The sequence below is a fragment of the Stenella coeruleoalba genome, assembly GCF_951394435.1.
Source record: "Stenella coeruleoalba genome assembly, chromosome: 6".
Taxonomy (NCBI): Eukaryota; Metazoa; Chordata; class Mammalia; order Artiodactyla; family Delphinidae; genus Stenella; species Stenella coeruleoalba.
The window spans coordinates 75,111,788-75,134,516 of NC_137151.1; the positions used below are offsets into that span (position 1 = coordinate 75,111,788).

Genomic DNA, 22,729 nt, shown 5'->3' on the forward strand with positions numbered 1-22,729 from the left:
TCCCACTGATTTTGCTTTCTCAGTTAATAGGAGATAAAATCAAATCTCCCCATTCTCTCTGCCACTGTATACAAGAGAAAGTAGGGGGAATGCTCCATTTAGGGAAGATCCCATAATAAGATAATCCTCATTTCATTTTAGAAGAAGGCAAGTCGGTTTTGACCTAACAAGATTTCTCACAAGGTCTTCATCTCTTGGCTATAAGAACTTGCCCAACTTGCCTCTAAAAAATATATGCATACTACTAACCTGTAGGGTTCCACTGCATTCTACCCATGCAGGGTAAAAAGATCATTTAAATATCTGCAAAGCTACCCACAGAGAAATCAGGCCTTAAATTAAAAGTACATCTCACTATGATAAAAACTGTAAAAAATACAAACACATGAGGGCTAAACAATACACTACTAAATAACCAAGAGCTCACTGAAGAAATCAAAGAGGAAATCAAAAAATACCTACAAACAAATGACAATGAAAATATGATAACATAAAACCTATGGGATGTAGCAAAAGCAGTTCTAAGAGGTAAGTTTATAGCAATACAATCCTACGTCAAGAAACAAGAAACATCTCAAATAAACAACCTAACCTTACACCTAAAGCAATTAGAGAAAGAAGAACAAAAAAACCCCAAAGTTAGCAGAAGGAAAGAAATCATAAAGATCAGATCAGAAATAGAAAAAGATATGAAAGAAACAATAGCAAGATCAATAAAACTAAAAGCTGGTATTTTGAGAAGATAAACAAAATTGATAAATCATTAGTCAGACTCATCAAGAAAAAAAGGGAGAAGACTCAAATCAACAGAATTAGAAATGAAAAAGGTGAAGTAACAACTGACACTGCAGAAATACAAAGGATCATGAGAGATTACTACAAGCAACTATATGCCAACAAAATGGACAACCTGGAAGAAATGGACAAATTCTTAGAAAAGCACAATCTTCCCAGACTGAACCAGGAAGAAACAGAAAATATAAATAGACCAATCACAAGCACTGAAATTGAAACTGTGATTAAAATTCTTCCAGCAAACAAAAGCCCAGGACCAGATGGCTTCACAGACAAATACTATCAAACATTTAGAGAAGAGCTAACACCTATCCTTCTCAAACTCTTCCAAAATATAGCAGAAGGAGGAATACTCCCTAACTCATTCTACGAGGCCACCATCACCTCAATACCGAAACGAAACAAAGATGTCACAAAAAAAGAAAACTATAGGCCAATATCTCTGATAAACATAGATGCAAAAATCCTCAACAAAATACTAGTAAACAGAATCCAACAGCACATTAAAAGTATCATACACCATGACGAAGTGGGGTTTATCCCAGGAATGCAAGGATTCTTCAATATACGCAAATCAATCAATGTGATACACCATATTAACAAACTGAAGGAGAAAAACCATATGATAATCTCAACAGATGCAGAAAAAGCTTTTGACAAACTTCAACACCCATTTATGATAAAAACTCTCTCAGAAAGTTGGCATAGAGGGAACCTACCTCAACATAATATGAAAAACCCACAGCCAACATCATTCTCAATGGTGAAAAACTGAAACCATTTCCCCTCAGATCATGAACAAGGTTGCCCACTCTCACCACTATTATTCAACATAGTTTTGTAAGTTTTAGCCATGGCAATCAGAGAAGAAAAAGAAATAAAAGGAATCCAAATCGGAAAAGAAGAAGTAAAACTGTCACTGTTTGCAGATGACATGATACCATACATAAAGAATCCTAAAGATGCTACCAGAAAACTACTAGAGCTAATCAATGAATTTGGTAAAGTAGCAGGATACAAAATTAATGCACAGAAATCTCTTGCATTCCTATACTCTAATGATGAAAAATCTGACAGAGAAATTAAGGAAACACTCCCATTGACCACTGCAACAAAAAGAATAAAATACCTAGGAATAAACCTACCTAAGGGAACAAAAGACCTGTATGCAGAAACTCGTAAGACACTGATGAAAGAAATTAAAGATGATACAAACAGATGGAGAGATATACTATGTTCTTGGACTGGAAGAATCAACTTTGTGAAAATGACTATACTACCCAAAGCAATCTACAGATTCAGTGCAATCCCTATCAAACTACCAACGGCATTTTTCACAGAACTAGAACAAAAAAATTGCACAATTTGTATGGAAACACAAAAAAATCCCAAATAGTCAAAGCAATCTTGAGAAAGAAAACCAGAACTGTAGGAATCAGGCTCCCAGGCGTCAGACTATACTACAAAGCTACAGTAATCAGGACAGTATGGTACTGGCACAAAAACAGAAATATAGATCAATGGAACAGGACAGAAAGCCCAGAGATAAACCCACGCACATATGGTCACCTTATCTTTGATAAAGGAGGCAAAAGTATACAATGGAGAAAAGACAGCCTCTTCAATAAGTGGTGCTGGGAAAACTGAACAGCTACATGTAAAAGAATGAAATTAGAACACTCTCTAACATAATACACAAAAATAAACTCAAAATGGATTAAAGACCTAAATGTAAGGCCAGACACTATAAAACTCTTAGAAGAAAACATAGGCAGAACACTCTATGACATAAATCACAGCAAGATCCTTTTTGACCCACCTCCTAGAGAAATGAAAGTAAAAACAAAAATAAACAAATGGGGCCTAATGAAACTTAAAAGTTTTTGCACAACAAAGGAAACCATAAACAAGTCGAAAGGACAACCCTCAGATTGGGAGAAAATATTTGCAAACGAAGCAATGGACAAGGGATTAGTCTCCAAAATATACAAGCAGCTCATACAGCTCAATATCAGAAAAACAAACAACCCAATCCAAAAATGGGCAGAAGACCTAAATAGATATTTCTCCAAAAAAGATATACAGATTGCCAACAAACACATGAAAAGATGCTCAACATCACCAATCACTAGAGAAATACAAATCAAAACTACAATGAGGTATCACCTCACACTGGTCAGAATGGCCATCATCAAAAAAAATCTACAAACAATAAACGCTGGAGAGGGTGTGGAGAAAAGGGAACCCTCTTGCCCTGTTGGTGGGAATGTAAATTGATACAGCCATTATGGAGAACAGTATGGAGGGTCCTTAAAAAACTAAAAATAGAACTACCATATGACCCAGCAATCCCACTACTGGGCATATACCCTAAGAAAACCATAATGCAAAAAGAGTCATGTATCACAATGTTCACTGCAGCTCTCTTTACAACAGCCAGGACACGGAAGCAACCTAAGTGTCCATCGACAGATGAATGGATAAAGAAGATGTGGCACATATAGACAATGGAATATTACTCAGCCATCAAAAGAAACGAAATTGAGTTATTTGTAGTGAGGTGGATGGACCCAGAGTCTGTCATACAGAGTGAAGTAAGTCAGAAAGAGAAAAACAAATACTGTAGGGTAACACATATATATGGAATCTAAAAAAAAAAAAAAGCGTCTGATGAACCTGGGGCAGGACAGGAATAAAGACACAGACGTAGAGAATGGACTTGAGGACACGGGGAGGGGGAAGGGTAAGCTGGGATGAAGTTAGAGAGTAGCACTGACATATATACACTACCAAAGGTCAAATAGATAGCTAGTGAGAAGCAGCTGCATAGCACAGGGAGATCAGTTTGGTGCTTTTTGACCACCTAGCGGGGTGGCATAGGGAGGGTGGGAGGGAGACGCAAGAGGGAGGGGATATGGCGATATACGTATGCATATAGCTGATTCACTTTGTTATACAGCAGAAACTAACACAACACTTTAAAGCAATTATACTCTAATCAAGATGTTAAAAAAAGGGCTGCAGTGGTGCAGTGGTTGAGAGTCCGCCTGCCAATGCAGGGGACACGGGTTCATGCCCCGCTCCGGGAAGATCCCACATGCCGCGGAGCGGCTAGGCCTGTGAGCCATGGCCGCTGGGCCTGCGCGTCCGGAGCCTGTGCTCCACAACGGGAGAGGCCACAACACTGAGAGGCCTGCGTACCACAAAAAAAAAAAAAAAGATGTTAAAAAATAAAATCTCACTATGATATATTCAATCATTCCACACTTTCTAAATTTCCTTCTAAATTTCAAAAATGAAAATTCTGTCTCAGTGTATCAACAATCTATATCCTTATATTACTCTTTGACAGAAAAGAGTTCTTGGGGTAGCAGTCCCTCTAATTGCTGAATAAAATAAATCCTAAGGGACATCGTTACTGCTACTGTACCCTCAATCACTTGTACTTGACCCCACCTCCCACAAGCCCACCTCGTCTCGCCTCAGTTTCCCGACACTTCACTTGGTTCACAGCTCAACTGGCTGGCAAAAGAATTTTAACTTTCCTCATTAACCCCAGCACCTCATTCACTGGACAAATATTACCACTATCGGTTTTACTGGTCTGTGATTAAGCTCAATTTATACCCATTTTCAAGATAACAAAGAGACAAAACCTTACATTTCAAACCTACATCACAACGCTCACCACTTTACTTAATATATATCTTACGGCAAAGAAGTAGCTCTAGTGTTTCTAATCACCCACTGAATAGCTCCTTTTTCATTTTGTCTTAAAGTTTGTATTTGTGCAGGGGAGTCTCCTTTGTAAGGTCATAAAAACTGAAAAAGTTTGTACAGATGAGAAAACAGAACTAAAAAAATAATAATAATGAGGCTGGTGCCATAATTGATAATTATATTAAAAAGTGGTTCACTCTGTAATGACCTATATGGGAACAGAATCTAAAAAGAGTGGATATATGTATAACTGATTCACTTTGCTGTACAGCAGAAACTAACACAACACTGTAAATCAACTATACTCCAATAAAAGTTAAAAAAGACAAAAAGCTTACAAACTCCTAAAAAAAAAAAAGTGGTTCAGAAAAGCACTTGCTGAGAAAATGAGGAAGTATAAGGTTAAGAGAAAAAGCCAGATGGTCTTTTTCTACTTTCTTACCTTACCCCCATTCTTCGGAAACAAATTAAGAATAGAGGGTTAAAGGCATTGTCTGTTGTATAGTGAGGGGAGATATATGTTAAGCTGCACAGGAGGCATTGAGGTCTGAGAGATGAGAGTTCCTATCATCAGGCAGAGCAGAGAAGTGCTATAGCAAGGTTATAAACTCAATACTACTGGAAAAAAGGAAGTGCAACTAGGTGGGTCTGGGGCATATAGAAAGAAATGGGTTTAGAAGCTGAATTTTGAAGGACAAGTAGGAAAGGGAGAAAAGGTCATTCCAGCAATGAGACAGCATCAGTAAGGACTCAGAGAGATGAAAGACCTTGTAGAAGAACACTGGATCCTTGAAGTTCGTGGTCACTGTTATATATCCAGAACTTAGGACAGTGCCTGCTACTTAATAGGTTCCAATTCTAATATCAAATATAAAAAGAGGTGTGTGGACTTTTGATTATTGCTCCTATTTCTTAACTCCCTATAATGATATTTTGACAACTTCTTTACCAAGGAATACCACAGCAGCCTTGTCCCACATATCAACTCCTATTTCTAGGAACAGCCAAGCTATATGTCATCAATTGCATCATGACAGTCCTATCAGGTGCCATTCCTTATCTGTCTTCATCCCACATTAACCTGGAGAGCAGCTTGAATATACCTCCCTATTGCTATGAAAAAAAGAAACAAGAACAAAAAAAAAAACAAAACAAAAAAACCCAGTTCCTTTGAAGGCACTGCAAGAGGAAATCTGATCCTGGAGGTGCAGTTACTTCAACTTACCAAAACAAGTCTAATTATTGAGGATGCTGCATGCTTTCCAACATTCATACCACTTTGTCTCCCCTCACCCCAAATCTGTTCATCAGCTTGCCTAACTAAGTATATGGGCCGGATATGTTCACCAACTCTCACTGCACAGCTTTATAAGTGGGCTTGCTGAAGATTTAATGAAAGCGCCATTTAGTAAATCACATTCTAAGTTTTAAAGAAAACTTGGATGCCGTGTCCTCCACAGAGAAGTTTATGAACTATCCCCTAGACACACAGCACTACATTCTACTCCAGAGGCTCCTGTCCCCAGGTTTAGAAGAAAGCTGTCCTGGTAAACTAATTCAGGAAAGGACTCAGACAGTAGCTTTTGAGATGGAAGTACTGAATTCTAGTCTGATCCATTTATGAGTTAGGATCAAAGTCAAGTTAAACATGAACCTCCACTGGGTCTCTCCCTCCAATTAGCCAAACTATTCGATAATTCCAGGAGCCCTTATGTCCCCAGGCCAAGGCAGCCCACACCATCTTTTTGGTATCTGTTCACTGGGAAAAATTTATTAACTTAGCTACAAATAGCAAAGGCTTACTTTAATCATTGCTTCCTCTCCAGATATATTATTTCTGAAGAAAATGCTTTGAAAGTTTGTACTCTGTTGTAGGCCTTGAAATGTCTCTTCCAATGTCCACTTGGGAAATGTATATACTGAGATAAAATATTCAGGCTACAGGTTTATTACGTCTGGAAGTTTGCTAACACTAATACGTCAGAGGCCTTTTTGTTCCATTATCCTCCCACGCTAGGATTCTCAGATTTAAACAGAGAAGTAGAGAACTGCAGCAAGGAAGCCCTCCAAGTCATTAGTGGGATCAGCTATATTACCAATAGCCACTTCTTTCTTGAACTAGCTCTAGGCCAGTCATGACTTATATCAAGTTAAGGATATACCAGGTAGTACAAGATTCAGTCCAAATACAAGTGAACCATAAACAGAAAATAATGTTCAAGTTAAGGCATGGGCATTATAAATACACAATGTATCACTCTGTACACTCTTAGGTGGTCTCAGATACAAGGAGCCACTGCAGAACTCTTGGTAATGCACAATCATCAGGGAGGAGACTTAACCTCTAACAATGCAGCAGCTGGGAAAAAGGACAGAGCTAAGAAGACTGGTTTAGGAAAGACAGTCGAGCAATCTAGGAAGTGTCAGAACTCCAGAAGTGATTGGAACTAAGCTATGCAACATGAGGAAGGATGTGGCGGCATAATAAGGGAAATACTGGCTGGCCACAGATCAAACACTTTGGAGCAAAGAAGGCAGCAAACCTGATTCTGGGAGTAGGGGTGAACCACAGCCGATACCTAGGAGATGGGCTAGAACAGTGGCTCTCAAACTGGCATGAGAATCTTGGAAATGCTCTGGCAAAAAAGAGAGTGAAGGGTCCCTCATTCCCCAGCTTCTGATTCAACAGGATTGGGGTGAAGCTCAGTAATTTACGTTTCTAACAAGTTCCATGGAGATACTGACGCTACTAATTCTCCTGATTCAGGACACCACATTTTCAGAACCACTCGGTCAGGCAGGATATTAAAGGTTCTTGGCCTCTGAAGTCTCAGTGCCTTACATGCATTATTTTTCTTCAACTTCAAAACAACCTGTAATTTTTAGACGAAGAAGCTGAGACTAGAGATGTTAGGTAATCTGCCCCAAGTGACAGACCTAATAAGTTCTGAAACAAGACTGGAATCTTTGGTTTACTAGTCTTTCATCCAGTACCAATTCAAGTAGGCCTCCTCCTCCTCCTACAGATACTAGACGCTTCTTGTAATCAAGATCACACTTTTAATGCCAATTCTAAATCCACTTTTCCACAGTAGGATGTTAACTGAGGTGAACTGACAATCCTAAAACAAGATTAAATACAGATAAGGAGGAGGCCAGTTAACTGGTTTTCTGAAGCCCAAGTTTGCTTGTTTCTCTATCTGTTATTCCTAGTCTGTGGAAACCTAAAAAAGCAAACTCTTACCACACTTTCAATCACTTAATTCTTGCATCTGGAATAGGCTTTCCCCATTTTTTTCGTTCTCCATTTATCTCAAAGAATTGTTTTAAGAATTAAGCGAAAATCGGTAAACTGATGATTGCAGTTGGAGTCAGTAAAATTAACTATGATATTATATTACCGTTACGTGCAAATGTACGTACTATAGGATTGGAGCTCGATAGAGATGTGGAGACTGGAGACCCAAGTTTGAGAGTTATCACCTTATTGGTGGTAGTTCAGGTTATGGAAGGATAAAGGATGACAGAGGAAGAACACATGTAATGAGGAACGAACAGTCTCCAGTAATAAATACTAGTAAGCGTCAAAAATTACGCGGCAAATGAATGAAAAAGAAACGACTAATGAAATTTTAAAGAATCAGTCACATTACGCCGCAAAGAGAAATGAGAGTGAAACTTCCACTGTTTTTAAATTAACTACCATTCATGGATCCCACAACCGTGGCCCGAGGCCGGGGCACTAAGAAAAGGGCCTTGGGAAGCCCAAACGACTCGGGAGGCTCTAAGTGATCCGCGCCCAAAACACACGCACACGAAAGGCGAGAGTACCAGCACTGGTGCTGGATTCCACAATAAAGCCACTGCGGAGAGACAGGCCCAGGAACCTCTCGAGGAAGCTACTCTGTCCGCACAGGCGGGGTGGGAGTTCACCGCTGCCCCCTCCCCACCCGACCCGCTGGCACTCCTCGGCCCGACCGACACTCACAGCCCAACCTCATGGGCCAGCGCGCGGCGGGAGACCCAAGCGCACCCCAGAGTCGCCCACGGCCGTACCAGCGAGTCCGCACCCACTCCTGGTTCCCCTTCACTTCCCACCTGGTCTGGCAACCCACCACCCCCACTTCAGTTCGCTGCCTGTAGCTAGTCTACGGAGTTCGGTAATTACCTGGCGCTCCACCGCGCCGCCATTACACCGGACGCACGTCACTTCCCCTTCCCGGCCCGGCGGTAAGAGGAAGGCGGAACGTGAAATACATAAAAACCTGACGCTAAACTGACTTTGATACCTTATCCTATTAATTTATTTAAAGTACCGTCTTGTAATACCAGATACAGAGCCGTCGATCCGGCCACATTTTTCCCTTCCCAAGACGCCGAAAAAAGAGAAGTTGACACAAACTACAAAATCCAGAACCCACCGCCAATGAGGACGGAAATTACGTGCTCAATTGTAGGCTGAGAAGGCAGCAAAGCACGACGGGAATTGTGGTTCTTCCGGATAAGCGCCCGAGAGAGCGTGCTGGAGGCCCGCGAGAAACCCGGTTGTGTTTAAGAGTTTTTAAAATTTACTTTAATCTATAATTATTTCTCAGCAGTTGGCAAGAAAGTAGACCTTAGTGTAGTCACTTTTCCGTGAAAATCTTAAGGAGAGCAGACACCTTCTTCAGACTTTTTACAATAGTTAAACCAGGAACCAAAAAAAGCAAAAATGTTACCACATGTTAAGTGCCTACTAAATTCCAAGATTTCCAGCCCAAGTGAATGGGAGAATATTGGACCACAGAGTGAAGTAATGAGGAGAAACTAATTCTGTAGAGAAGATGGTGCCTCTATTTTAGGTTAAGGTACCAGCTGGCGAGATATGCTGAGGAGAAGGAGATTGCCTGACCGACTTGGAAACAGCAGTCTGTACGCAAATCAGAGGTAATCCGTCGAAGTATTTTCTTAAACATTACTTTTCAACAGTAACAAAACCTAAAAGTTAACTGCTTGTTACTGTTTTGGAAACTCTTTTCCTAAAACAACTGTATCTTTATGTTCCTCAAAACAAGTGTATAAACCAGTCCTGGTTGCTTCAAACACTGATTTATTACAATGTTAGGGTACTGCTAAACCCTTCCTAGAGTCAGAAGAGTAAAGTGATTACGGATAAAGACACTGGAGCACAACTTATGTTTAAATCATGAATCTATTGATATATTCATGGACGATTGACCTTAGGCAGGTTACTTCACACTGTGTGCCCATTTCCTGATTCGTTAGATAGGACTGATAATAGTACCCACCCCACAGAATAGTTTTAAGACTGAATTAGTTTTGATATGCTTGGTGCATTTGTGATAATTCCTACCATATGATAGTATTATCTATCCTTTTTCATATGTAAGATATTTGGCCATAGCTTAAGGTGCATTTTGGTGTCTTAAAATATTTAAGTGGATAGATTTTAGTTGTAATAATAGGAGATGAATCTGGTAAGCATTTGTATCCACACCTGAAAAAAGCACAATACCACCTCTACAATTGTCAACAGAAACAGGAAAGTTGGAGTTGAACCTAGCGGGGCTGGGTGGAACTGGGAGAGACTAGGTTTGTCTTTTGGGTCCTCAAGGAAGTAAACAGTGATAAAATTAAGAATGTAAAAAAGATGAAAAGAAAAGGGAGAAAACTAGATGGGGTAGGGGTAGCTCCAGAGCAAAGATGAAGTCCCTCCCTGGGATACAATGGTGAGACCTTTACAACACTGTCTTGCTTGGTCATTGGCCAGAGCCTCCCCGAGAAGCGTGTGGCCTCAACTCAAAACCTGAGGTGAACTTGAAAGTGGTAACAGTTAAAGGCTGTCACCTAACCACACTCCTTGTAACCAGGCAAAAGGCCATTTATTGAAGAGGTATCTGAGCAGCACATCTCTGTGTCTGTCACAGTCCACCCATTGCACCATGTAGATTCACTCTCCCTACACATTCAGGGAACTGTTGTCTTCCTGAAGAGAAACTTCCAAGACAGAAGTTAGTGGGACAAACTACAGTCCCCATCTTTGCAGTTGGTCTTGAGCCACAACTGAACTCATTGACTCTCTCCTCCACTGTTCATCCTAAATTTTCCTCTCTCTCTCAGCTACCACTTCTGCTGGTCTCAATAATTAAACTTGTGGTATGAAAACCCTGATTCCTGAGAAATTTGAGCCCCTGGTAGGTGTTGCTGCACTTGTCCATTTACAGTCACTATTGGAGAAGGTAGAGGTGTACAAGTGGATCACCTGAGTACCAAGTGTATTCCTACTTTCCTCCGTCGAATAACATCAAGCCTGCCTCCTCCTGGTGATGAGTTAGCTTCCCTGACAGGGTGTTGACTCCTTGCCTACTTGTCCCTGAACTCAAGAATTCCAAAGTTCCTAGGCAGCAGATGAAGCTTAGTTCAGTGGGACCCTTCCTGTGTCCCCTAGCAAGAATATACCACCTTTGGGGACTAGAACCTCTAATTCACAAAGTTCAGAGTTGCAGGAATGGGAAGTACTATGTCCCTTAGTGGGTCATTGGGAATGATGGTAAATGGGGCTATTCCTGTTTGAAGCCATTGTTTATGGCCCCACTTATTGTTTCTATCTGGGATCCTGAGCCATATCGAGGTCTACTGCATCCTGGGGAACAGTACCTCATTCTTGCAGAGTATTGTCTTTTAGAAAGTACTTGAACTTCACCCTGAACAGTCCATTCCAGTGCTATACTAGGCCACCAGATTCTGGGACGTGCAGCATGTGGTGCAACCAGTGGAACCCATGGCCACAGGCACCTTCCTGCACCTGAAAACTGTAAATCAGTTCCTGTAAACTGATTTCCCTGTTTGGATGCTATATTGTATTGTATTCTGTCCCTGTGGATCAGGCATTGTGTAAGTCCCCAGATGGTTGTGCTCGGTGAAGGTTGGTGGGCTGCACCTTCCAGGATGGAATGACCTCAATGTAGTCAACTTGCTGCCAAGGGCTACTTGAGTAGGAGTGATGACATATTAGGAGCTCAGCATTGGTCTCTCCTGCTGGCAGGTTGAATTTTCAGATGAGGCAGTAGGCAGCTCAGCTCTGGTAAGTGGGCTCCATGCTGATAGGCCCATTTCATAGACTCCATTCTTGTTACCGTGGCCATTTCATTCATGTGTCCATTATGCCAGCACTGGGGTGGCCGCTAACAAAGACAGGCTAACATCAACTAGCTGAGTAATTTTGTCTACTTGGCTGTTTAGTTCTTCTTCTATAATGTATACTTTCTGGTGGACATTGACATGCGACAAAAAGATCTTCACACTTTTTGCCCACACCAGTATTTATATCCACATATCTCTAAGCCTCTAAGACCTCCTTGTCTGCAACCTTCTAAATCTCTTTTCAGACCTCTGACCAGCCAGCCAGGCTATTTGCCATTGCCTATTAGATAATATTCGAAAGCCAGGCCACTTTTCCCTCCATACCATGTGTACCACCCAAAGCTCTGCCCATTAGGAAGATTTTCCCTCTCCTCTGTCTTCAGGGCTCTTCCTGACTAAGGCTTTAATGTAGCTGTTGTCCAGTTTAAGCCTTCATCCACATACTTAGCCAACCCACCTGTGAACTACATTTGGCCCTTTTTTCTTCCTTCAGCTTGTTGTTCAAGACCCCACCTCCTACCCCACATGGCCATCAATATGAGCTGAGAGAAGAGTATTGATAAAACTTTGATGGGTGATGTCAAGGTCTGCACTATGTCTGGTCTTCTTCATGCTTTATCCCAAATATAATGCTTTCATCTTGTGACTGGGCCCCCAGAATTTATGACATGGTGGGTTCAGTAAGACACATTTCATTTTGTACCAGTAAGTGTCTCGTGATCAATCGTTCCCTTTTTAGCAGTAGCATGCCGAGAGCTATTTTTCAAAAGTTGTACAACCTTGATCCAGAACTCTATGAACCTGAACTGTGATTCTCCTACTAAGATTTCCATAAACTCCATACTGCATCTTTTCCCAAAACTGACAACTCTAACACCGTAGGATCTGCCAGATCCTTTAGCCCAAGTATCAAGGCTGCTTGCACTATAGCTCATACCTGGTGCAGACCCCTTTCTTGTGCCAGGTTGCACCTGGTATTATAGGCCAGAAATATATTCCTAGGTCTGGAGTACGTTGTTTACAGAACCCAAAGCATCCTCTTGGCCGTGTGCTTTCTTCCTTCTTGTAGGGGATGCAAGAGGCAGCAATTTGTCTTTTACTTTGAAGAGGATGTTCTATCACTTCCCAGAACACTGCACTCTAAAACCTCTAACGAGGGGACAGGTCCCTGATCTTTCATAGGGTTCATTTCCTCCAGCATGCTATCCACCTCTTGCTCAACCTGTTTGATCAGCATGATGTCATTGTTATAATGGATCTATATGACCTTCGACAAAATTTCCAGATGATCTAGATCTCTCTGGACTGTATTATGAAAGAGGAGAGTTAACATAGCCCTGGGGCTAGAGTGTCAGTGCATGTTGTTGTCAGTTTATTTCATGTGGACATTAACTATTTCTAATTGTCTTTCTTGACTGGGATAGAAAAGAATGCTTACTCCAAATCAATGGCTACATACCATGTACCTGAGGTCCTATTATCCTGCTTTAGCCATGATACTATGCTTGGCATGGCAGCTGCAACTGGGGCTGCTTCTTGGTTGAACTTGCAGTAGTCTGCAGTCATTCTGCTAATTCATCTGGTTTCTGCAGGCGCCAGACTGTCAAATTAAATGGAGATATGCTGGGAGCTATTACTCCTGTATCCTTTATCTCCACCATACCCCAGGCATTGTGATTTAATGCTTTAGATTTGCTCTCTTGTCTGGGAGAGACAGGTTCAAAGACTTCTGCTTGACTTTCCCCCACTATGATACCTCTCACTCCACAGGCCAAGGACAATATATGGAAATGGCTCCAACTGTGAAGTCTGTCAATCCCAATTATACACTTGAGACTAGGTAAAGGACTACCAAGTTAATCTGTGAATCCAGGGGACCATTGTGGGCCAGACTCTGGCCATAACTCCATTTATTACCTGGCCTCCATATACCTCTGTTCCGATAGCAGAGCCATGATGTTGCTTCAGATCTTCAGGTATCAATGTCAACTCTGACTTGCATCTAATAGTGCTCAAATATGTGGATACTCCCCTTTCCCTGTGTACAGTCATTCAACTAAGTACAAGTGGGTCCCTTTGGGAAAGGGTCAGGAGAATCTCTACAATATATACTTGATATGGTGTTTCAGGGTGCTTCTTCTGAGACCCAGCTAAGTCTTCAGCCAATGGTTTGAAAACTGGTACAGGTTCAGGCACTGGGCAAGAGATGGTGACTTTTTATTGGGGCAACCACCTTCAGCCTCCTGCTCATCCATTCCTTCTTCTTTTAATCATGTATAGTGAGCAACAGTCTCATTGGCTGCCCATATATTTTGCCCCTAGTGACACCCTATTCTGTCAGCCATCTTCACAACTCCCTCTGGGCTGCTGCTCCTGTATTCTGGTCACTATAATTATGACCTCCTAGCTTCTGGGGGTTAAGTGTTGCTCATCCTCTATTGCTTCAGGGCCCCATTGTCCTCACTGCTACTAATAAACCAAGCTCCATGGCGGGCTCTCCTGTAGTCAGCCCTTGAGGAGTCAGCATTGGATGTCTTTCTTTGTGATGCTGGTGCCCCTCTTACTAGCACATTCCTGTTGGCCTTGAGGAATGATATGTTCTCTGGTCCTCCTGTGCAAAATAAATTTGTGGTAGGTTTTCTGGCCTCACATAATATATTTACTCCAGCATGTCCACTTTCCTGAGCTTTTTGTGTCTTTTCTCCAGGGTCAGCTATGGCAATTCAGGCATTTCATTTCTCTCGCCATGAGCCATTACTTTCTCCAGATGTCTGGGAATCACCCTACCAGCACATTCGCTCTGCCCACTCAGATTCTTTCCAGAGTGTTTAATTCTATATTCCAAGAGAGTGCCCCAAAGTCAGTAAACTCTACCTATCTAGTATTATATGCCAGTGCTCTCTATCAGTGAAAAGTTTTAGCAATCACACTCCCATATTGTGCCACGTACTAATTGTTCCCCATATACCACCTGAGATGGGCTTTTCTTTGCCAGTCAAGAAGTGAGGGATCCAGTTTCAGGCTCCCAACTTATCACTTGCTTTTTTGGGTCTTTCCTGGAACCACTGTGTCAGTTGGGTCCTCTGAGAAGTGGCCTTTGAGATGGAGACAGGAGAATAAAGGTTTGTTGGGGAGTAACACCTGTGAGAGGAAAGAGCAGGAGAAAGTATTGAGCAGAAAGAGTCAACAGACCATAATGCAGATCTGACAAAGTACCTGAAAGCCCAACAGAGAGGCCCAGAGTGAGGATTAGCTCTTAGAAGAGTCTTGCATTGGATGAAAGTCTAGACCGTGTAGCACATCTTGCTTGGTCTTTGGCTGAGGCCACCTCAAGAAGAGCATGACCTGGACTCAGAAGCTGAGGCCAATTGGACCTGAAGGAGTTAATAGCTGGAGGCCACAAGTCCTTTCTTGAAGAAGGATCTGAACATCTGAAGGTTGCATTTCTGTATCTGCCACAATAGGTACTAGCACTAGAAATAATTAGGTTTGTTTGGCATGTTCTGTATTTCTTAATTAGCTCACTGCTATTATAAGAATTGCATTGGAGGAACTGACAAATCAGAAGAGATCTCAGCCTTCCCTGAGTTAAGTTCATGTAAGCATTTCAGAGATTGTAGCTTTTAAGGGAAAGACCTGGAAATTTGCCCTCATAGTAGGTTCTTAGTTCATGGGAAACATTGATTAAATCCTTACAAAATAGCTAATAGAGAATTTTACTCTCCTTCATTTTGATATTATTGGTACTGTACTAAATTGACCACAGCAATTCAGTCTCATTATTAAACAGGTTTCTGCTTCTCTCTGAAGCTTGCCTGAGACTCTAGTTTAGGCAACAGGCTAGTGATTGTGTCATTAACAAAAAAAACTGTCTCAGACCCCTCAAGATTGCACTAGGTACTCTGAACTATGGTTATTCAAAGAACAGTCTTGGGTACAATCTTCCAAGGTAAAATTGCTTAGGAAACTTTTAGACTGTACAGTGTACCAAGTCAGGATTCCCAGGACTCTTTTCTGTCCAAAAGCAGACATACTTCAACAAAACTAACTACTTGATCCAAGGCCCAATGAAATACGAATTAATTTCAGTGGACTTAAGAAACTATTAAGGGAAATTTTAATGTGGTAGTTTATTCAGAATACTTTTGGTATTATTTTAATGTTCTATTTTTTGTAGATATATGAAAAAGCCTTTTCCTTTTCTTCTGAAGCTATTTCAAATCTTCAATTTAATAAACTCTGCCTTTGGGATTTGATTCTTACTGATACATAAACATTGAGAAACAGATATTTTCACTGAGGCTCCTTACTTTCATAACTTTTCTTCAATAAGAATATTTTCTCCTTTTTACCAGGGTGTAATTGGACAAATCAGTGGTGCAAAAGTCACACCTGAAGTGTCACATTTGAGAATAAGTCTCATTTAATTGTGTATCAACCAGGGTTAACTTTATATGTCAAGATCAGCTCATGAATGGCACCAGCTGTTGACTTTAGCTGTGAAGGCCAGCCAGCTGAGTAATGACCATTGTCTTGGAGACCAGAGAACCTGGGAACATTGCACTAATCTAAGGATCCTCACTAATCCTTTTTCCTATAAAGACCAGATGCCACCTTGGAGAGGAGGTTGGGGAGGGATGGATCTGGCATGCTAAAAGATTTACCTAAATACACGAGCATTACTTAGGTTTCTTTTTTTTTTCTTTCTTTCTTTTTTTTTTTTTTTTAGGGACATGGGCTATACTTACCTGCAAGGGGCTGTTTGGAAATGTGTAAGGGTGGTGAAGTTTGTCGTCGTGCCAGGAGAGGCTGCTTTGGCATTTTGTAGAAGAAGGAAGTAGGGATGAAGAGGGGCAGGGGTGCTAAATGTTTGCAGAGCTCTAGGAAGAACTGTCTCCCCAGCATACCACTTGAGTTCTCATGAGAAACACAGAGAGGGGGAGGTTAAATCATACTATCCGTTTGGGTTTAGAGGAGTGGCTTAACAGTTTGGTTTGGTTTCTGCACACAATCCAGTGGGGAGAGCTCTTGAGGAAGGTAGGATTAGTTTGAAGCAAATAAAGAATTACTTTTCCTTCCCATATTTGTAACGTGATTGGTCCTGTTACAGCTCTACTTAAAACAGAGTTAATCCAAATGCAAAGTAATTATAGCCATATTTTTAAAAGGTGGGAGTATAGATTCGTGGAAGGAACAAAAGATATTCTTTAACTGATTTTCTTTAAGATATGTTTTTGTCCAGAGTGCCTCATTCTCAGATGATCATGTTAGTCACACTAAAAAGCCAAAGCTTTGAACCACTGTTGTGTGACTCAATTCATATCATATTCTGAAAGTTTTAATAAGCTTCTTGTGCTTATGTAACCCACATGTAATAACTTAAAAGTGCTCTTGGAACTATTTCTGACAGTTTCTACAAAAACACTTTAATTGGGGTGACCAACAGCTTTTAACTGCCACAGGGGTTGTTTTGATATGGGAAGTGGGTGGGAACAAAAATCCACTAAAGAAGAGGGTTCCCTTGCCCACACCCCCCCACCTGTGTTTGTCTTTCTGATGATGTTTCCAGAAAGCTGTCCTTTTTAGACAAATGTTAAAGTTTCCAGAAGGCAAATTGTGCCTTTTTCTGTAAGTGAAAGCAGAGGCAGGAGAAAACTGTTTACAGGAGAAAGTGGAGATGCAGAGGAAAATTGGTTCTAAGAGTAAAGAAGAACAAAAAGTAGCATAGAAGCAGTGAAAAAAGAGAAAGTAGAGAAACGCAGAGAAATTCATGAAATGGTAATAAGAGTGGGTATTTCTGAGTCATAATCCAACAGGACTGATCGATAATGACTTTGTGGTGCAAGCGAGAGGACACAGACTCTTCTTTAGTGTAAGAAAAGGAGTTGATTATGGCCTGTGCTTTGTGCTGGAATCTCAGCACTACCTGGGGGCCATTGGGCAGCAGGAAGGAGCACACTGAGCCTGGCTGCAAATGCTGGCCTCTGAGAGGGATGCTGAGAGAATCAATCCCAAGTACCAGGGAGCAGCAGAGCATACTGGCTAAAATATGATGTCCAGAGCCAGATCGGCCAAGTCTAAATTTACCAGATGTATTATTTATTGTCACATAACAAATTACTCTAAAGCTTGTGCTTAAAAAGTACACTTATTATCTCACATTTTCTGGGAGTTAGGAATCAAGGGCAGCTTAGCCTAGTCCTGGGGTTCAGGGTCCCTCACAAGGTTTCAGCCAAGGTGCTGGTCAGGGCTTCAGTCATCTCAGAGGCCAACTGGGAGAGGATCCACTTCCATGCTCACTCACATAGCTGTTGGTGGCCTCATGTCCTTGCTGTCCATTGGCCGGAGACATCAGTTCCTTGCCACGGATGTGGACCTCTCCACAGGGCAGCTCACAAGATGGCACCTGGCTTCCATCAGAGCGAACAAGTGAGAAGGCTTCAGAGAGGGCACAGTCTAATCTTGAAAGTGACATCTCATCATTTTGTCTATTCCTTTTGTTAGAATCAAGTCACTAGGATCATTCCACACTCAGGGGGAGGGAATGACCCAGGGACATGAAGACCAGGAGGTCATCTGAGAGGCTGGTTTATCATACTGCTAAGTAACCCAACCTACCTTCAGTTTCCTTCACTCTAAAATGAGGATGAATAATAGTATTTACAACATTAAACAATACAATAAAGAACATATATTTGGCCTACGTTATTTGAGAATGGACTAAGATAATGTATGTAAAATGCCAAATGTGGTGCCTTACACACTCACTTTTGAAATAGTGACCATCTTTCCTCCTAGGGATGTCCTTTTCCTTTCTCCCATGCAAGTAATTGGTTTCCTTTGCTCATTCCTCCAGAGGGAGATACGGCCACATGGGAAGCTGAGGCCTGCTGGTCTTCCCAATTTGGTTTCCAAAAGCCTAGAACCTTATGGAAACAGAAAGTTTGGGATGGAGACCAAATAACTGGGAAAATCATTAGGGAAAGAGCAGGTCCCGGGAAGGAAGAGTGGAGCGAGTGCTGAGCTTTCTCTTTCTTCAATCAGGCATCACATGTTATCGATAGAAAGGTCTTTGTTTTCTAATTCTTTGAATAAGCAATCTGGTGAAAATTATGGACATTTGAATAAGCAATTCAGTGAAGGAAAATGACCAGACTATATTATGCAGAGGGAAGGTCTCTACAATCTTATTGAATCCTGCAGCATGTGTTCTGTAATCCTTGGATTAAATAAAATGACAGTACCCTGAAAAAGCAATAATGGGGATTTCACTGCCTGGAGTTTAGGTTTAGACTGCGTTAGTATTTAATACCACTTGGCAGTATTTTAAAAGTTGCATATCTGTAGTCAGCAAATTAGTTGACACTATTTTTGAATACTATAAGTATTCTATCATACAATCAAACCTGTGCTAAGGAAAATGCTGACTGGATGGTTGAAAAGTCAGTGTTCAACATATTGAGACATTTAGGGATAAAAAGAAATAAAGGACATTTCTCATACTGGTATGTTTGATCAATAAATAGGAATTATTACCAAGCACAGGTTACAGTAAGAGGTACTGTGAGAAATATGAAGTTTGTGAAATATTTTCTCTACTTTCAAATCTTCTATCTAGTTGAGAGCTTTTGTCAAAGCTGAGTTTTTAAAAGCTAGTTGAGAACCTCTGCAAAAGGCCTGACATACAGTGTCTTTTATCAGGTTTCCCATCTGACTTTCGGAAATCCCCAGAGAATAGGTCGTTGTTCCATAAACCTGTCACAAGGGACAGGATATCATAGTGGTTAAGGTGACTGGCCCTGAAGCAAAGGTGACTGCCAGAATTTGTACCTTGCCTCTGCCACTTGGTAGCTGTTGGATCTCAATCAAGTTACTTAAGCATCTCTGTACCTCAGTTTTCCTACCTGTGAAGCAGTAATAATGTGACTCATGTCATATGGTTATCGTGAGAACAAAATGAGATAATCTGTGAAAATACTTAGAACGTGTTAGTCCAAGTGTGTCTGGCTCAATAAACATGAGCATGTTCTTACTAGGTGGTTGTTGTTCACTTTTCTCCATAAAATGACTGCTTCAGGCTTTTCTGCTCTCTGGCTATTGCCATCTTATAAGCACTTCATCTAGTTGCTATTTTCTTCCCATTCTAGTTATGCCCCAAAGACAGACATGGCTCCTAATCCTTAATTGTTCAAAGCACAGCTGTGGCACTTTGTAAAACTTCACTGACGCATATATGGGTAGATAATACAATTAGAAAAGGAAAGCCTAAGACAAAGCATTGAGTGCCATTTCTCCTGGAATCTGTTAGTCATGCCCTTCCAAAGGGGCTCCTTGGCAAGCTGACTCTGTCCTTTACTCTGCCTTGCTACCATGATCTGGGGCTTGACTCATTTTCTCCAGGTGGATATCCCCTCAATCTTGCCCTTCTTCTCAGGGTCCAGGGCCTACACCCACTCTATCTCTAACTTTCTCAAGAGAAAGCAAAAACCAGCGAACACATCATAATCTCTGCAGAGAAAACAACATGCCCACAAAGAAAACAGAGCACTTCCTTTCTCGTTGTCTCAAGTATCTCCGTTTCCACTTTCTTCTTTGCTTTGTACAACACAAAGGTCCATAAAAATGTATTTTACCAAAGACCTGCCTTTTCCCAAATATAAATTTTCTGCCACCCCCTAGAACAACAGGCACAAATTTCAATCTGATTTTACCTTCACCAAATTCCATCCAAAAAAACCTCTTTAGAATCTCTCTCACAATTCCTAAATTAATGTTTTTTAGGATGGAGGAAAGTGAGGAAAATATTGAATCAAAATGATCAGGCTGTTCCTGGGGGCAATTGCAGCTCATTTCTGCTGGAGATCCTATATACAATGTTGTCCCACAGAAATGTAATGTAAGCCACATATGTAATTTTAAACTTTCTAATATGCAAAATTTTAAAAATTAAATAAAATTAATTTTGATGTTATATTTTACTTAACAAAATATGTCTAAAATATAATTTCAATATATAATCAATAAAAATATTAATGAGATAGTTTATCCTTTTTTTCATACTATGTTTTTGCAGTGCAATGTGTATGTTTCACTTAAGATGCGTATCTGTTTGGACCAGCTACTTTCAGGTGCTCAATAGTTACATTTGCTAGTAGCCATATTGGACAGCATGGAGAGCATACCTAGGACTTGCCCCTAACAGGACAGTGGTCCTTCGTTGACTGGGAGCTGCTCCTGGGGAAGTTGACTTCTTCTGGCCAGCCTGGCATTCCAGCCAAGCTTGCTCCTGCAGCCAGAGAAAGTTTTCAGGCAAAGAATCCTTATGCTAGAGAGCCAATAGGGGAAGTGTCCATCAAACTGCAGGTAACCTCTGCAGAGACTAGGGGATATGGTCAAGTTATCAACAGTGTTCACTACAACCACCTAAAACAGTAGCTGGCACTATTCCATTCCAGTGCTAACTAAAAATGGCCAACTAGTTACAAAATTAGGACACTGTATCAGGAAAATTACTAAACAAATGTTCCTTTTTTCTCTTCAACAAAAGAGATTCTTCTCTCCTGAATGTGAAATGATGTCTCAAGTTTTTTGGGTTTTTTTTCCCCCCATACTTTCTATTTCCTCCAGGAAGTATGCTCTGGGTGAGACTCTTGCACATTTGCAGGGCCCTAGGTCCTAGGAAATTTGAATTTTTTTTTTAATGGATTGGTTTCTTAAAATTGTCAACATTATCTCTAAAAAGCTCTCAGTTGATTTTCTGGAAGTATGGGTGGAATATTTAAAAACCTCAGATTTCATGAATTAAGCACAAAATTTTCACTTTTCACACTCTAGGACTGTGTCTATGTATCTGTTTTTCTGGCTTCCTGAGGAAAAAAAAGAGCATTTGTATTTTAAATAGTTGATGTTCTTCTTACATGCACATATTTATAAGATATCAAATCATGCATTCCAAAAATAATAATTAAACCTTGAAGCAGTAGCCAAAAAATGACATATGCATTTTAAGCAAATTGAATATTTTAATAGAAACATCTTCATTATTGCTGCTATTTATGGATTCTGAAATTTTATTTTACTTTAATTTTAAGTAAATATACTTTCAGGCTTACAGGAAAATTATAAGAATACACAATGAATTCTTATACCCTTAAGCAAGATTTCCTGAATTTAACATTTTACCACATCTGCTTTATCATTCTCTTTCTCTCGCTTTCTCTGTCTCTGTCTCTCTTCCTCCCCCTCAATCTCCCCCCACATATCCACTCTCATACATGAGTGTGTGTGTGTGTGTGTGTATATATATATATATATATATATATATATATATACATACATACGAGATTGTAAGGAAGCTGTAAAAATGTCTCCTTACCTTTAAATACTTTAACATTTATTTTCTAAAAGCAAAGACATTCTCTTACATAACCACAGCACAGTTAAAATCAGGAAATTAACACTGATGGAATACTATGACCTAATCTACAGACCTTAGGCAAATTTTGCCAATTTACGAGTCCTCAGTGGCAAAAGGAAATCCTAGATAACACATTGCTTTCAGTTGTCATGTCTCTTTTGTTTCCTTTATATTATATATACATATATATATATATGTGTGTGTGTGTGTGTGTATATATATATATATTTATTTATTTATTCATTCATTTTTGGCTGTGTTGGGTCTTTGTTGCTGTTCTTTAAATATGTGGTAGAATTCACCCAGTGAAGCCACCTGGTGCTGGATTTGTCTTTGTTGGGAGGTTTTTGATTACTGATCCAATCTTTTTCCTGGTAATCAGTTTATTCAGATTTTCTATTTCTTCATGATTCAGTCTTGGTAGGTTGTAAATTCTGGAGTTAATCCATTTCCAATGTGTTGTCTAATTTGTTGGTGTATAATTTTTCATAGTAGTCTCTTCTGATACTCCTCTGATACTTTGTATTTCTGTGGTGGTTGGTTGTGATTTGTACTCTTTCATTTCTAATTGTATGTATTTGAATCCTCCTTCTTTTTTTCTTGGTAAGTCTACCTTTTAGATAGGCCTAACCTATGATCCATCCTAGGTAATAT

General features: G+C 40.4%; 1 protein-coding gene across 1 annotated transcript in view; it reads right to left on the bottom strand.

Moving 5' to 3' along the window:
• Positions 1-8,978, bottom strand: part of LOC307188265 (pre-mRNA-splicing factor CWC22 homolog) — a 55,908-nt gene extending 46,930 nt beyond the window's left edge. Inside the window, exon 1 of the mRNA XM_079925191.1 lies at positions 8,684-8,978. The gene's annotated coding sequence lies outside the window, so the exon portion shown is untranslated. The remainder of the gene's footprint in view (positions 1-8,683) is intronic.
• Positions 8,979-22,729: the final 13,751 nt, after the last annotated feature.